Source organism: Scyliorhinus canicula, chromosome 1 (assembly GCF_902713615.1).
Source record: "Scyliorhinus canicula chromosome 1, sScyCan1.1, whole genome shotgun sequence".
NCBI lineage: Eukaryota > Metazoa > Chordata > Chondrichthyes > Carcharhiniformes > Scyliorhinidae > Scyliorhinus > Scyliorhinus canicula.
Genome location: NC_052146.1, coordinates 261302003 through 261318386, shown reverse-complemented (window position 1 = coordinate 261318386; position 16384 = coordinate 261302003). Strand labels below are relative to the sequence as shown.

Here is a 16384-nt window from a genome sequence, read left to right as displayed (position 1 = left end):
TCCTTGTAAAAGGAACGCAAGGTTTGCAGCAATTGAATTTCTGACCTTTATTTGAGAATTGCTCACGGGAAACCAGATTGTTTAGGTTATCTGTGTTTTATGCAAGTTCTTACACTCTTGGAAATTACATTTTAAGGGCTACATATTTATTATTTCTGGTGTCAAGGAGAGTGCTCACAGATCGTTTGCTTACATTGTTGAGTATTTATCTTCACATGTTAAGATTCTTTCTGTCCTCTTCCCACAACGCCCCCCCCCCCCCCCCCCCCCACATTTCGCTCATAGATTGTGTATGCTTTGTGCCCAAGAAAGTAAATAGGTGAATTACCAATAATCTCTTGAAGATTCAGCAGGAGCAATTCAAGAGTGTCTCCTTGAAGACTCTGCTTTTAATTTTCTCTCCTTTCTGGATCTTGACTTCCATTCAGCATCTCCCAATAGCAGCATTTGACACACGAACGGAGAGAACCAAACCTTCCGTGCATTTTTTAGTAGTACCGTATTTTGATACTGCAATCAATTTTGTTAAAGTAGGAACATCAACCCCCCCCCCCCCCCCCCCCCCCCCCCCCAACCCCCCTCCACCACCAGCCAGGCTTTGTACTTTCTGCCCCGCGATAAGCTGAGACAAAACCCTATTTTCCTGAAAAACACTCAGGAAAGGTTCAGCAAGATGCTTCTGCAGCCAGAGCAAGGAGGGGCATTCCTTGTCTCAAAGCTAACACAGCCCTGATTTTCTTTTTTCAGCACTTTCAGTCTGTAACAGCTGTACCAGCCTCCCCGAACAGGCGGCGGAATGTGGCGACTAGGGGCTTTTCACAGTAACTTCATTTGAAGCCTACTTGTGACAATAAGCGATTTTCATTTCATTTTCATTTTCATCAGCCACATCTCCAAATCTGTAGTTTACATCTGCATGAAGCATTTGACCAGTGCTCTAGATTCTAATGTCACCTTCCTCACTAAGCTCCGCAATCTGTCGGAGAGTTTGCTGCGTGTTTACTTCGTATGCAGGACTTGATTGGCTACATGTGGCCATTAAGGTATCAGAGCATGAACTAACATTTCACAACATAAACTGTCACCATATCAATGTCCCATCGATTACAGGAACACCACTATACACCACCAGGTCTACACAAAGTGCCCATGAAGCTACCATTAAGCTTTTATTGTCAGAAACTTAAGAGGAGCACATGATTAAAGTACTCAAGTTGAGGTTTGTATGTCTGAGCCACTCTGAATGTGAGAGGGGAGGTGGAGGGCTCCTTGCAATATTCTCCAGATATAGATCATAATTTTACCATTGCCTTTGGTGGTCTTGGAGGCAGCAATGTTGGCAAAATGGTGCAGGAAAGTGTCAGGGGACGACCCGATAGCTTGCTGCCATTCTGCTTTACCAGGTTGGGAAAAATGGGAGATGAGTTGCCGAGCAGGAGCTGAATTGAACTATTTGAGTGGTCAATTAAATTACTTCCTACATCCACAGGCATTTTGCATGTGGGGGGTTGGAGGGGCGGAGGGGGGGAATTATATCCTTTTTTAAAGTAAGCGCCAAGAAACACCACACTATCTATTGGGACAATTTAGGGCCTCAGCGGGGAACTCCTCACCGAGTCCGCACATAGTCCCATTTACTGCTCTGGGGAGCTCTGCACACTGAAACTCCTCGGTGCAGAAAGCGATCAGGACGCCATTTTTAAATGGTGCCCTGATCTCTCGACCCATGCGAGACCTCAAAGCCCTAACTCGCCCATAAAGGGGTCCTGTGCCCCCCACCCCGCCTCACCCCACTGGGGCAAGGCTCTCCCAGGTCCGATCCTTGTCGTGGGACAAATGCTGGCCTGTACCTTGACATTGCCAACCTGGCACCATGGCAGTACCCCACCAACTGGCAATGCCACCTTGGCAGTGCAAGGGTGGCACTCAGGTGGTGTTGGCAGTGGCAGGATGCCACCCTGCCCAGAGGGCAACCACCTGGGAGCCTCCAATTCCCTGGGAGACCCCCTTTGAGTGCCGTTCAGTCTGGTCCCTGATTGTGGTGAAGGGGGTAGATCCCAGGGCCTCGGTAGATCCAGAGAGTGCATATTAGATTGTCTCACTCTAATCTGCAGATTTTCCACATTGTGATCTCATCCACAATGGGTGGGATTCAGATTGCCAGGCCGCATTATAATCTCGCAAGGCTTGACGAGCCGGGTAGATCCCGGGTGAGGGACCTCCGGGCATCTACTGGCTGCACCGCCTTTCAGACGCATTGCATCCAGTAGATCGCGCCATAACATTCTATTTGCCTTCCTCCTCACTTGCTGCGCCTGCATACCAATGTTTTGGGACCAGTTCTGGGGGAGGTTACACTTGGTCAGGACCTGGACTGATGTCCTTGGGCTGGTACTTACTAGAGCGGTTTGAGAGGGTTTAAACTAATATGGCAAGGGGGTGGGAACCTGTGTAAAGATTCAGAGCAAGGGGAATCAAGAACAAGAGCAAAAGACCGAAAGGAGAATAAGAAAAGCGATAGGCAGAGAAATCAAGGGGCTGTATCAGATAATAAAACTCAAAGAAATAGTAGGGAAGGCACAGGGTACGTTAAAAGGACTGGCCTTAAGGTTTTGTACCTGAACGCGTGGAGCATTCAAAATAAAATTGCTGAATTAGTTGCGCAGATAGATGTAAAGGGATATGATTTAGTTGGGATTACGTAGACATGGCTCCAAAGTGACCAAGGATGGGAACTTAACATTGAGGGCTATTCAGTTTTAGGAAGAACAGACAAAGAGGAAAAGGTGGTGGAGTTGCATTGCTGATTAATGAAGATATCGATACAATATTGAGTAAAGATATTAGTACAGATTATGTGGAATCTGTCTGGCTGGACTTATGAAACATCAAAGGGCAAAAATAATTTGTTGGGGTTGTATACAGACCACCAAACTGCAGTGGTAATGTTGGGAATAGCATTTGACAAGAAATCAAAGATTCATGTGATAAAGGAACATATATGATTATGGGTGACTTTAATCTGTATATTGATTGGGTATCTCAAATTAGTCACATTACAATAGAGGAGGAATTTCTGGAGTATATACGGGATAGTTTTCTAGACCAGTATGTTGAGGAACCAACAAGGGAACAGGCCATTTTGGCAATGAGAAAGTATTAGTTGACAGTCTAGTTGTGAGAGAACACTTGGGGATGAATGACCATAATATGGTAGAATTCTTTATCAAGTGAATAGTGAGGTAGTTGATTCTGAGACCAAGGTCCTGAACCCCAGTAAAGATAACTATGATGGTATGAGGTATGAGCTGGCAATGACGGACTGGGAAACGTTACTGAAAGGGAGGACAGCAGACAGGCACGAATAGGTGAACTCTAAAAATTGTTTATTCCTGTTTGACGCAAGAGTAGAAAGAGAACTGTGGCCAAACCATGGCTTACAAGGGAAATTAGAGATTGTATTAGATTCAAAGAAGAGGCATACAAATTAGCTAGAAAAAGCAATAGACCTGAGGGTTGGGAACAATTTTAAATTCAACAAAGGCAGACCAAGGGATTGAATAAGTAGGGGGAAATACAATTTGAAAGTAAACTAGCAGGGAACATAAAAACTGACTGTAAAAGTTTCTATAGGTATGTAAAGAGAAAAAGAGTAATAAAATTAATGTAGGCCCCTTACAGTCAGAAACAGGGAAATTCATAACGGGGAACAAAGAAATGCCTGAGTAACTAAAGTCGTACTTTGATTCTGTCTTCACGAAACAAGACATTAATAATGTACCGGAAGTTCTGAGAAGCACAAGTTTTAGTGTAGAGCTGAAGGAAATTTAGCACGAGTAAATAAGTGGTTTTGGGGCAATTAATGGGATTTAAGGCGAACAAATCTCCAGGGCCTGATAATCTGCATCCCAGAGTATTAAGGAAGTGGCCTTAGAAATGGTAGATCCATTCTACGTCCATCGTGGTCATTTTCCAAAATTCTTTGGACTCTGGAATAGTTCTTACAGATTGGAGGGTAGTGAATGTAACACTGCTATTCAAAAAGGGAGGTAGAGAGAAAACAGAGAACTAAAGAAAGTGAGCCTAACGTCGATAGTAGGGGAGTTGCTGGAGTCCATAATCAAGGACTTCATAGCACAGAATTTGGAAAGCAGTGGTGTGATCAGATAAAGTCAGCATGGATTTACAAAAGGAAAATCTATTCGAATTCTTTGAAGATGTAACTAGCCGAGTTGACCAGGGAGAACCAATGGACGTAGTTTATTTAGACTTTCAGAAGGCTTTCGACAAGGTCTCACATAGCAGATTAATATGTATAGTTAAAGTGCATGGGGTTACGGATAGTGTCTTGAGATGACTAAAAAGCTGGTTAGCAGATAGGAAGCAAAAAGTTGGAATAAATGGGTCTTTTTTTGATTGGCAGGCAGTAACTAGTGGAGTATCGCAGTGATCTGTGCAAGGACCTCAACTGTTCACATTATATATTACTAATTTGGACGAGGGAACTAAATGTATTATCTCCAAATTTGTACGTGATACAAAGTTAGGCGGGAGGGTGAGCTGTGAGGAAGATGCAGAGATGCTTCAGCGGGATTTGGACAGGCTAAATGAGTGGGCACATGCAGTATAATGTTGATAAATGTGAGGTTATCTGCTTCGGTAGCAAAAATAGGAAGGCTGATTATTATTTGAATGGGTGTAAATTGAAAGAGGTGGATACTCAGTTAGGCCATGGTGTCCTCGTGCATCAGTTGCCGAACATAAGCGTGCAGGTACAGCAGGCAGTAAAGAAGGCAAATAATATGTTGGCCTTCATAGCGAGAGGATTTGAGTGTAGTAATCGAGATGTTTTACTGCAATTGCATAGGGCATTTTTGGTGTCCTTATCTGAGGAAGGATGTTCTTGTTATGGAGGCAGTACAGCGAAGGTTTACAAGGCTGATTCGTGGGATGGTGGGAATGTCAGATGAGGAGAGACTAAATCAGTTAGGATAATATTCATTTGACTTTAGAAGAGTGAAAGGGGATCTCAAAGAAACTTACAAAATTCTAACCGGATTAGACAGGGTAGATTCAGAAAGAATAGCACGGTAGCATGGTGGTTAGCATAAATGCTTCTTAGCTCCAGGGTCCCAGGTTCGGTTCCCGGCTGGGTCACTGTCTGTGCGGAGTCTGCACGTCCTCCCCGTGTGTGCGTGGGTTTCATTCGGGCGCTCCGGTTTCCTCCCACAGTCCAAAGATAGAACATAGAACAGTACAGCACAGAACAGGCCCTTCGGCCCTCGATGTTGTGCCGAGCAATGATCACCCTACTTAAACCCACGTAACCCGTATACCCGTAACCCAACAATCCCCCCCATTAACCTTACACTACGGGCAATTTAGCATGGCCAATCCACCTAACCCGCACATCTTTGGACTGTGGGAGGAAACCGGAGCACCCGGAGGAAACCCACGCACACACAGGGAGGACGTGCAGACTCCACACAGACAGTGACCCAGCCGGGAATCGAACCTGGGACCCTGGAGCTGTGAAGCATTGATGCTAACCACCATGCTACTGTGAGGCCCCAAAATTTAGAGTACCCAATTAATTTTTTCCAATTAAGGGACAATTTAGCATGGCCAATCCACCTAACCTGCACATCTTTGGGCTGTGGGGGCGAAACCCACGCAAACACGGGGAGAATGTGCAAACTCCACACGGACAGTGACCCAGAGCCGGGATTGAACCTGGGACCTCGGCACCATGAGGCAGCAGGGCTAACCCACTGTGCCACCGTGCTGCCCTAGATGTGCGGGTTAGGTGGATTGGCCATGCTAAATTGCCCGTAGTGTCCTAAAAAGTAAGGTTAAGGGGGGGGGGGGGGGGGGGGGGGGTTGTTGGGGTACGGGTATAGGGTGGATGCGTGGGTTTGAGTAGGGTGATCATTGCTCGGCACAACATCGAGGGCCGAAGGGCCTGTTCTGTGCTGTACTGTTCTATGTTCTAATACTCCCGGCGGGAGTCCAGAACTAAGGGTCATAGTTTGAGGATGAGGGGTAAACCTTTTATGACTGAGGTGAGGAGAATCTGTGGAATTCACTACCACAGAAAGTAGTTGAGGCCAAAACATTGTGTAATTTCAAGAAGGAATTAGATATAGCTCTTGGGGCTAAAGGGATCAAGGGAAATGGAGAAGGCGGGATTAGGGTCTTGAAGTTGATGATCAGCCATGATCATAATGAATGGTGGAGCAGGCTCGAGGGGCCTAATGGCCTCCTCCTGCTTCTATTTTCTATATTTTATGTGTCACGTACCAGAACACCCAGATCCCCCGGTAAGTTCTGCAGTCTCTCTCCATTTAAATGCAGGTCGAGTATCATTTATCCGTGAATCTGAAAACCAAACACATCCAAAAACTGCACTTTGTTTTTAATCTCATCGACCTTTAGTGCGGGAAGTCTAGTTGCTTATCTACCCTTGCAATTTTTGTGGTGAACAGGTCAAAAAAGAAACATGTTATAGGTACCCTAGGCGCAATTCTCCCAGACCCGCGCCGGGCCAGAGAAACACGCAACCGCACCATGCTGCCCCGCCGAGCAATTCTCCGAGGTGCGGAGAATCGGCACAATTTGCACTTGCGCATTTGGCACGGCGCCGGTCGCGGGCCGCTGTACGAGGACGGGCCGCCGATTCTCCGGCCCGGATGGGCTGAGCGGCCGCGCGGAAAAAGCAGAGTCTAGCCGGCGCCGTCCACACCTGGTTGCTGCTGGCGGGGGAACTCTGCGCGAAGGGTCGGTGGGGGGGCGGCCTGTGGGGGGGGGGGGGGGGAGGCTCTCCTTCACCAGGCGGGGTGTCCGATGGGGTCTGGCCCGCGATCGGGGCCCACCGATCGGCAGGCCGGCCTCTCCAGCCCCGGCCCTATTATATTACGTGGCCGGCCCCTGAACCCCCACGCCATGTTGTGTCGGGGCCAGGAAGGGACCGCTGCAGCGCCGTGCTGGCCCCCTGTGGGAGCCAGAAACGGTAGTTCCCGCACCCGTTTCGCACCGTCATGAAACGTGAAGGCGCTCACGACGGTGCGAACACTCTCCATTTCGGAGAATCGCGCCCCCTGTATTTATTATTCAGTGATGCAGCTTACTTTTCTCGCCATTTTATTAACTTTAACCTAGGTCTGAAATCCGAAACACAATCGGTCTCCAGGGTTTCGAGTAAAGGATACTTGAACTGTAATATGGTACTTTTCTATTCTTCCTGCTAAAGTGGACAAGTTCATGTTTTCCTACATTATACTCCATCTGCCAATTTTTTCCCCACCATCTAATCCCTCTGTAGGTCTTTGTTCTCTTGACAGCTTAATTTCTTCCCTATCTTTGTGTCACTAGCAAATTTAGCTACTGCACCTTCAGCCCCTTCATCCAAGTCATTGATATAGATTGTAAATACTTGAGGCTCCAGCACTGAGCCCTGTGGCACTCCACTAGTAATAGCTTGCCGACCTAAAAATGACCCATTTACCCCTACTGTTTGCTTCCTGTTACCTAAACAGTTCTCTCTCTGTGTTAATCCGTTAGCCCTACACCATGAACTCTTACTTTGTGAATTAACCTTTGATGTGGCACCTTGTCAAGTGCCTTTTGGAAATCCAAGTACACCACATCTACAAGTTGCCCTTTGCTTGTTTCTTTTTCAAATAATTCTGGTAAATTCGAATAAAATTCAGTTTCAGCACTGGCCAGCACAGATGATGCTCTGAGCTGTCAGCCCTCTGATTGGGTGGATGGCCATCCTTATTAGGGACATAATTGGCTACTGCCAGGAATATGCGTCTCTGGGTCCTGACATCCACCTAAATGTGGTCGCCTCTGCTTTCGGCCCCGTTGATGGGATGTCTGATCTGCAATATCTAGTAAATTGTTGTGGTCTGCTGCATATCGCACAGCGTTCCATTACAGACAAACCTGCATGTGTCGGAAGAAAAGCAGCAGTCCACATCCGTTATCCTTGTCTGGAGGAAGAAGATGAAGCAGTAGAGAAAGGAGGGCCCCATTGGAACCTGGCAGCAGGGAGATGTCTGGGATCTGCTCATTGCTCAATGATTCCACTGAAATACTACACCATGCCCTGAAGACTTTACAAGGAACCTCTCTGCATAACTGTCCTTGACACATTCTTCACCAGGCACTTCATTTTGCATTAGGAACATTAAAAACATTCAGACAACTTATATATCAGTGATATTCTAACTTACTGAACCACACATTTAGACCAAAGTCCCAAAAGCTCTCAATTTAATTGTGTGTCTTCCCTTAATTTTTCACCCAGGTGGAAATGTTCAGTGCGCGAAAGGCATGTTATCACTGTGCCCTTGTGATTGTAAATTGATGTATGTGATGGATTTTATAATGTAACCAACTAGCATTATCAATCGTTTCAATAATGTAAATAAAATCTACTTCGAAGCTACCAGTGCCATTACTTTTAAGTAATTTAAATTTATAAAATACAACACAATTTCAGTCACATAGTTGAGGGTCAGAACTCTGAAAGTTAGCTTTTGACTGTTGCTGACGCTGGACAATGGTAGAGTAGTGATAACATGCCTTTCGCGCACTGAACATTTCCATTTTCTTTCCTCACACAAAGAAAGAACTTGCATTTATATCACACCTTTTATGGCCCGCGACATTCCAAGTGCTTTACAGTCAGCAAAAAGTACTTTTTAAATGCATTAGCTTTTTGTAATGTCGGAAAACACGGCAGTTAATTTACACTCAGTAAAGCCTTACAAACAGCAAGGAGATGCATAGTTGCAGGAAGAATATGGGGTGACATATGAGATAATATAAGGTCCTTACTCTATAATTTCTTTCTTTTGTGCTGTTCAGTGATTCCATTATAATGATGTTCACCTCCAGAAAGATCAGGGAAAATGACCAGAAGTTTTCTCCATTCAATTTACAAATGTCCCTATACTTGCTGAGGGTAAAGCCAGCACTCGGCTTTACCTGCATTGTGTGTCAACAGTGGAACATAAGAACTGGTATGATGCAAGCTAAAATGTTACGAACGAAAGAAACAGGAGCAGTAGTAGGCCATTTGGCCCTCAAACCTGCTCCGCCATTAAATAAGGTCATAGCTTATACATTTTTGTTTTGAATTCCACATTCCCAGCTACCCCGTTCTTTGATTCACTTACCTGACAAGAATTTATTTTTCTTCACCTTAAAAATATTTAATGACCTTGCCTTCACTGCCTTCTGAGGCAGAGAGTTCCAGAGTTGCACCACCCTCTGAAGAGAAAGAGATTCTCCTCATCTCTGTCCTAAAAGGGTGACTCCTAATTTTAAAAAAGTGCGCCCTAGTTTTGGACTCATGCACAAGAAGGAACAATATTTCCACTTCCACCTTGACAAGACCATTAGGGGTCCAATATATACTTGAATCAAGTCACCCCTCACCCTTCTAAACTCCATGGAATCAAGCCCAATCTATCCAATCTTTCCTCATAAGACAACCCACGCATTCCAAATATCAATCTCGTAAACCTTCTCTGAACTACCTCTAGTGAATTTACACGGTTCCTTAAATAAATTGCACACCGTGTTCAAGATGTGGTCCTACCAATGCCTTGTGTAACTGAAGCGTAACATCCTTACTTTTATGTTCAATTTCTCTCATGATAGAGGATAGTATTCCATTAGCCTTCCTAATTACTTGATGTACCTGCATTCTAACATTTTGTGACTCATGCACTAGAACACCTGGGGCTGAATTCTCATCCCCACATTTCTATTTCACCCCGCCGGCAGGATGCTCCATTACGCTGGCCAGTCAATGACATTTCCCATTGTGGGACAGCCCCACGCCATCGGGAAACCCCCGGGCTGCCGGCAAAACGGAGCATCCCGATGGCAGAGAAACCAGCCCCTAGTCTCCCTACATCTCAAAATTCTGCAGTCATTGTCCGTTTAAGGAAGAGGGCGGCATGGTAGCATAGTAGTTCGCACTGTTGCTTCACAGCACCAGGGATCCGGGTTTGATCCTGGCTTAGGTCACTATCTGTGCAGAATCTTTTCTGCTCATGTCTGTGTGGGTTTCTTCCGGGTGCTCTGGTTTCCTCCCACAAGTCCCAAAAGACGTGCTGTTAGGTGAATTGGGCATTTTGAATTCTCCCTCAGTGTACCCGAACAGGCGCCGGAGTGTGGCGACTAGGGGATTTTCACAGTAACTCTTTGCAGTGTTAGTGTAAGCCTACTTGTGATACTATTAAAGATTTTTATTATTATTTATTCTCCTCTTCCTTTTTATTCTTCCTGCCAAAGTGAACAACTTCACAATTGTTCTGCCACCACTAGGGGTACTAATGAGCTGCTGTCTCCTTTGTCTGAGTTTCATTTTCAGAGACTTCTACCAATGCTATGCCTCTTCCTCTACCATTATAATGCATAACATGGGTATGCACAATAGGAACACAATTCCAGCTGCTTGGTCCTTCTGCAGACATTAGGAGGATGGTTGGGAGAGCTCTGGAGCACCTCAGAGTCTCTGGAGATTGACACCATTATGATAATGTGTAGGGTAAAACTGGAATAAATTAGATGTGAGCTAAATTTCTTACAAAAAATGTACTCATCCACTCACTACCGTAGTTATGCTGAGAAGTTCCAGAAAATTCTGGGACCACGTTTTATTTATAGGCAGTAGCAAGTATTATTCAATGGTCAGTGCATTAATGGTCTAATATCAAATGGTAGTTTTAAGCGTTGTTATTTTTTTGAATGGTTGGCATCTAGCATTAGTTTGCAATTGTTAATCTAACTATTGCTTCCCTGTAGTGAAAAACTGAACTTCATTTAATTAACTTCCAATAGGGGCTGGTTTACTTCAATTTTCATTTTCATTTAGCACAGGGCTAAAGAGCTGGCTTTTAAAGCAGACCAAGGCAGGCCAGCAGCACGGTTCAATTCCCGTACCAGCCTCCCTGAACAGGCCCCGGAATGTGGCGACTAGGGTCTTTTCACAGTAGCTTCATTTGAAGCCTACTTGTGACAATAAGCGATTTTCATTTCATTTTTCATTTCATCAAAGAAATAATCTAACTTGATTTAGGAGGTACAATTACCTCTTTGATGACTTTGTACACAAAAGTTTCCTTAAATGTTCTGCTTAAATATTGCTGTTATACGCCTAGGGCAGTTCCACTCAAATGACAATATATTTGTTTAATTTTTCGTAACACAATATTACTCAAAGTAAATAAAGCAAAGTTACTTTCACTGTTAAGAACAGTTTATGTTTCATCTCCATTATTATTTTTGATGAAATATGAAACCCCAAATCATGTACTACTTATTTGCTTTGCTCTATACCCATGCAAGTTTCCTTCATTTTCAGCTATGACAAGGTGGCGTACAGAGTTACGCCCATATGTTTAATGTACAGCATTGTCCGAAGACATATGACATCAGCATAACTAACCGAGTTCTGGAATTTTATAGTGATTTTATTTTATTAAAATATCATGTGGGCGTGCTGTAATGTTTTTCGAGGGGCCTGTTTAGCTCAGTTGGTTAGACAGCTAATTTTGTGATGCAGAGCGAGGCCAGCAGCGCCGGTTCAATTCCTGTATTGGCTTGAGATTATTCATGAAGGCCTTCCTTTTCAACCTTTCCCGTGCCTGAGGTGTGGTGATCCTCAGGTTAAATCACCACCAGTCAGCTCTCCCCCTCAAAAGGGGAGAGTAACCTATGGCCATCTGGAACTATGACGACTTTACCTTATAATTTTTTAAAAATTCATTTTTTTAACGGGATATGGGCTTTGCTGGCTAGACCAGCATCTGTTGCCCATCCCTAATTGCCCCTGAGAGGGTGGTGAGCTGCCTTCTTGAACTGCTGCAGTCTATGCGGTGTAGCACAGGTACCCACTGTGCTATGAAGAAGGGAGTTCCAGGATTTTGACCCAACGACAGTGAAGGAACGGCGATATATTTCCAAGCCAGGATGGTGAGTGCCTTGGAAGGGAACTTCCAGGCGGTGGTGTTCCCATGTATTTGCTGCCCTTATCCTTTTAATTGATAGTGGTCATGGTTTTAGAAGATGCTGCCCAAGGAGCCTTGGTGAGTTCCTACAGTGCATCTTGTAGATGGTACACTCTGCTACTACTGAGCAGCGGTGGTGGAGCATTTGAATGTTTGTGGAAGGGGGAGCAATCAAGCGGGCTGCTTTGTCCTGAATGGTGTCGAGCTTCTTGAGTGTTGTTGGAACTGCACTCAACCATGCAAATGGGGAGTATTCCATCACATTACTGACTATGCCTTGTAGGTGGTGGACAGGCTTTGGAGAGTCAGGAAGTAAGTAACTCGCCGCTGGATTCCTAGCCTCTGACCTGCTCTTGTAGCCACAGTATTTATATGGCTAATCCAGTTCAGTTTGTGTTCAATGGTAACCCTCAGGATGTTGATAGTGGGGGATTCAGTGAAGGTAATGTCATTAAATGTCATGGGACGATGGTTTGATTCTCTCTTATTGGAGATGGTGATTGCATGGCACTGTGTGGCATGAATGTTATTGCCACTTGTCAGCCCAAGCCTGGATATTGTCTAGGTCTAGCTGCATTTGCACAATGGCTGCCTCAGTGTCTAAGGAATTGCGAATGGTGCTGAAACATTGTCAATCATCAACAAACATCCCACATCTGGCCTTATGTTGGAAGGAAGGTCATTGATGAATCAGCTGAAGGAAGTTTGGGCCGATAACACCCCCCTGAATAACTCCTGCAGTGATGTCCCGGGACTGAGATGCCTGACCTCCAACCACCACAGCCATCTTCCTTTGTGCTCGGTATGGCTGCAATAAGTGGAGAGTTTACTCCTGATTCCCATTGACTCCAGTTTTGCTGGGACTCCTTGATGCCATATTCAATCAAATGCTGCCTTGATGTCAAGGACAGTCACTCTCTCCTCACCTCTGCAATACAGTTCTTTTGTCCAGGTTTGAACCAATGTTGCAATGAGGTTAGGAGCTGAGTGACCCTGGCAGAACCCAAATTGAGCGTGAGTAAGCAGGTTATTGCAAAGTGCTACTTGATAGCATTGTAGATGACCCTTTCTATCACTTTACTGCAGATTTAGAGTAGACTCAGGGGCGGCACAGTGCTGCCTCACAGCGCCTGGGACTCGGGTACAATTCCATCCTCGGGTGATTGTATGGAGTTTGCATGTTCTCCCCTTGTCTGCGTGGGTTTCCTTCGGGTGCTCTGGATGTTGAGGTTAGGTGGGTTGACCGCGCTAAATTTCCCTGTCAGTATTCAAAAGGTTAGTTGGGGTTACGGGGATAGGTTGGGGGTGTGGCCCTGGGTATGGTGCTCTTTTCAAGGGTCAGTGCAGTCTCGATGGGCTGATGGACTGAATGGGCACGGTGGCTCAGTGGTTAGCACTGTTGCTTCACAGCACCAGGGACCCTGGTTCAATTCCTGGCTTAGGTCACTGTTTGTGTGGTATCTGCAAGTTCTCCCCTTCTCTGCATGGTGCTCCAGTTTCGTCACAAGTCGCGAAAGACCTGCTTGTTTTGTGAGTTGGACATTCTGAATTCTCCTCTGTGTACCTGAACTGACGCTGTAGTTTGCAACTGGGCGATTTTCACAGCAACTTCATTACAGTATTCCTAATAAAGACTATTATTATTAAAGAATGGCTTCCATATGCAGTGTGTGGATTCTATAATTCTACGAGACTGATAGGGCAGTAATTAGCCGGGTTGAATTTGTTCTGCTTTTTGTGTACAGGACATACCTGGGCAATTTTCTACATTGCTGGAGAGATGCCAGTATTGTCGCTGTACTGGAACAGCTTGGCTAGCGTTGCAGCAAGTTCTGGAACACAGTACTATTGCTGGAATATTGTCAGGGCCCATAGCCGTTGCAGTATCCAGTGCCTTCAGCCGCTTCTTAATATCATATGGGGTGAATCAAATTGGCTGAAGACTGGTATCTGTGTTATGCAGAGGGACAGGTAGTATTGAGGTAGCAGGGGGTTGCAGATGGACTTGGACAGGCTAGGAGAGTGGGCAAAGAAGAGGCAGATGGAATGCAATATGGATCAGTGTGAGGTTATACCCTTTGGTAGGAAGAATGGAGGCATAGACTATTTTCTAAATGGGAAAGGGCTTAGGAAATCAGAAGCACAAAGGGACTTAGGATTCCTGGTTCAAGAGTCTCTTAAGGCTCAGTCGGCAGTTAGGAAGGCAAATGCAATATTAGCATTCATGCCGAGAGAGCTAGAGTACAAGAGCAGGGATGTGCTGTTGAGGCTGTTTTAGGCTCTGGTCAGACGGCATTTGGAGTATTGTGAGCAGTTTTAGGCCTGTATCTAAGGAAGGATGTGCTTGCCTTGGAAAGGGTCGAGAGGAGGTTCACAAGAATTATTCTTGGAATGAAGAGCTTGTCATATGAGGAATGGTTGAGAACTCTAGGTCTGTAGTCGAATGAGTTTAGAAGGATGAGGGTGAATCTTATTGAAACTTACAGGATACTGACAGACCTAGATAGAGTGGACGTGGAAAGGATGTTTAAATCGCTGGCTTTGAAAGCAGACCAAGCAGGCCAGCAGCACGGTTCGATTCCCGTAACAGCCTCCCCGAACAGGCGCCGGAATGTGGCGACTAGGGGCTTTTCACAGTAACTTCATTTGAAGCCTACTCGTGACAATAAATGATTTTCATTCATTCACTAGCAGGAGAAAGTAGAACTCGAGGACACAGCCTCAGACTGAAGGGACGATCCTTTAAAACTGAGATGAGGAGGAAGGGGATCATGGGTTATGGGGAGAAGGCAGAAGAATAGGGATGAGAAACATATCAGCCATGATTGAAATTGCGGAACAGATTCGATGAGCTGAATGGCTCCTATGTTTGTATGGTCTTATGTGATGCTAGTGACCTCTGGATCATCCACTTGGCACTTCTGGCTGAAGAATATCCAGTCTTGTCTTTTGCAAAGAGGTGCTGGGGGGAGGAGTTGCAGGGGAAGGGTGGGGGAGGTGGTGATTTGAAATCATGTACTGATTTGAAAGCAAGGATGTGAATTTTAAAAATGAAGCTCTGCTTTCCCTATATTCAGTGGTATGGCAGCGAGCACAGGGGTGACGTGTAAGTATAACGTGGTGTGATGTTGCCGAGGTGGCAGTTGGTAGTCTGACCAATGGCATGAATATGTGGTCAGGAGCTCCTCATGAAATCAAATATGGCACCAATGTTGTGATCAGACTGATCAGGACAACTTCTTCTGTAATTAGTTGTTTGAGTTATAAATCATGCTAACACGGCCAAGGTAACAGTTAATTTAATAACAACCCCAATTATGCAAAACAATGATTAAAAATCACTAAACTGTGAAAACTTTATTTGACAGTTTGAAAGCATTTGAAGGTCATCCTATATCTATACAGGAATTTTCTATTTGATTAAAATTCTGGTTGATTTAATGCTTATGTAACTTAATAAGTAAACATATTACTGTTCCTTAAACACCTACTATTACTTCAAGAAATGTAACTGATACTTTAGGTGTAAGTATATGCATGTCGCAAATTGGGGCACATCATTCCAGTACTGCAAATCATCTTTGACTCAGCTATAAATATACAAATGTTGGCTGTGGCAGAATATCAATGTATATTGCTGATTTAAGCATAAAGATTTCCCGAGTTCATCTATTTTGATGATCAGTGCAGTGCATCAGTCCTATCGTCCCATTTCTTCAGAACGCACATTCTTATCTTGAAAAGTATCGTGACAGGGTAGACTGAAAACAAATCTGTATTGGAGCCCCAATGTCAAGATATTAAAATTGATATGATAGAGAAAAAAAAATTAAATCTTCATTTTTATACAAAACAACACCTTGGACGGAATTTTTCTGGTGGCAGGGGCGGCCCACCATTGGTCGGTGGCGGGACGGGATCCCGCCTTTGTTTACGGGGTTTTCCGTTGAATGCACCCCTCGCTGCTGGGAAATCTGTGGCGGGACTGGAAAATTTCACCGGCGTGAATGGGCAGAAAATTCCGGTCGTTTGGACTCTGTATTTGCAACTTCAAATAAAAAAGGGTAGTCAACCGTTTGTTATTAACATCGTGCAATCTGATCACCGGGCTCCCACATTAGATTTTTTAAAACGCATTTCCTTCTAGCTAAGATTTGCAATTTCTAAATACGGAATTAAATTAAATTTTTAAATAACTTTTCACAATGACATGTGAGATGTCTTCATTAACTGTTTGTTGTATCAGTTTATATTTCCATTAATATTTTAATTAAAGGCTTCAAAAAGCTTGGACTTGGACCTGATCATTTTACCCAGAAGTACGATTCCGTGAACTGCAGTTTGCGCATTTCCTA

At 44.7% G+C, this 16384-nt stretch overlaps 1 protein-coding gene across 4 annotated transcripts in view; it reads left to right on the top strand.

Annotated features, from left to right (window-relative positions):
* hhat (hedgehog acyltransferase) overlaps positions 1-16384 on the top strand; it is a 363838-nt gene that overhangs the window by 84688 nt on the left and 262766 nt on the right. The gene's annotated exons all lie outside the window — the stretch shown is intronic.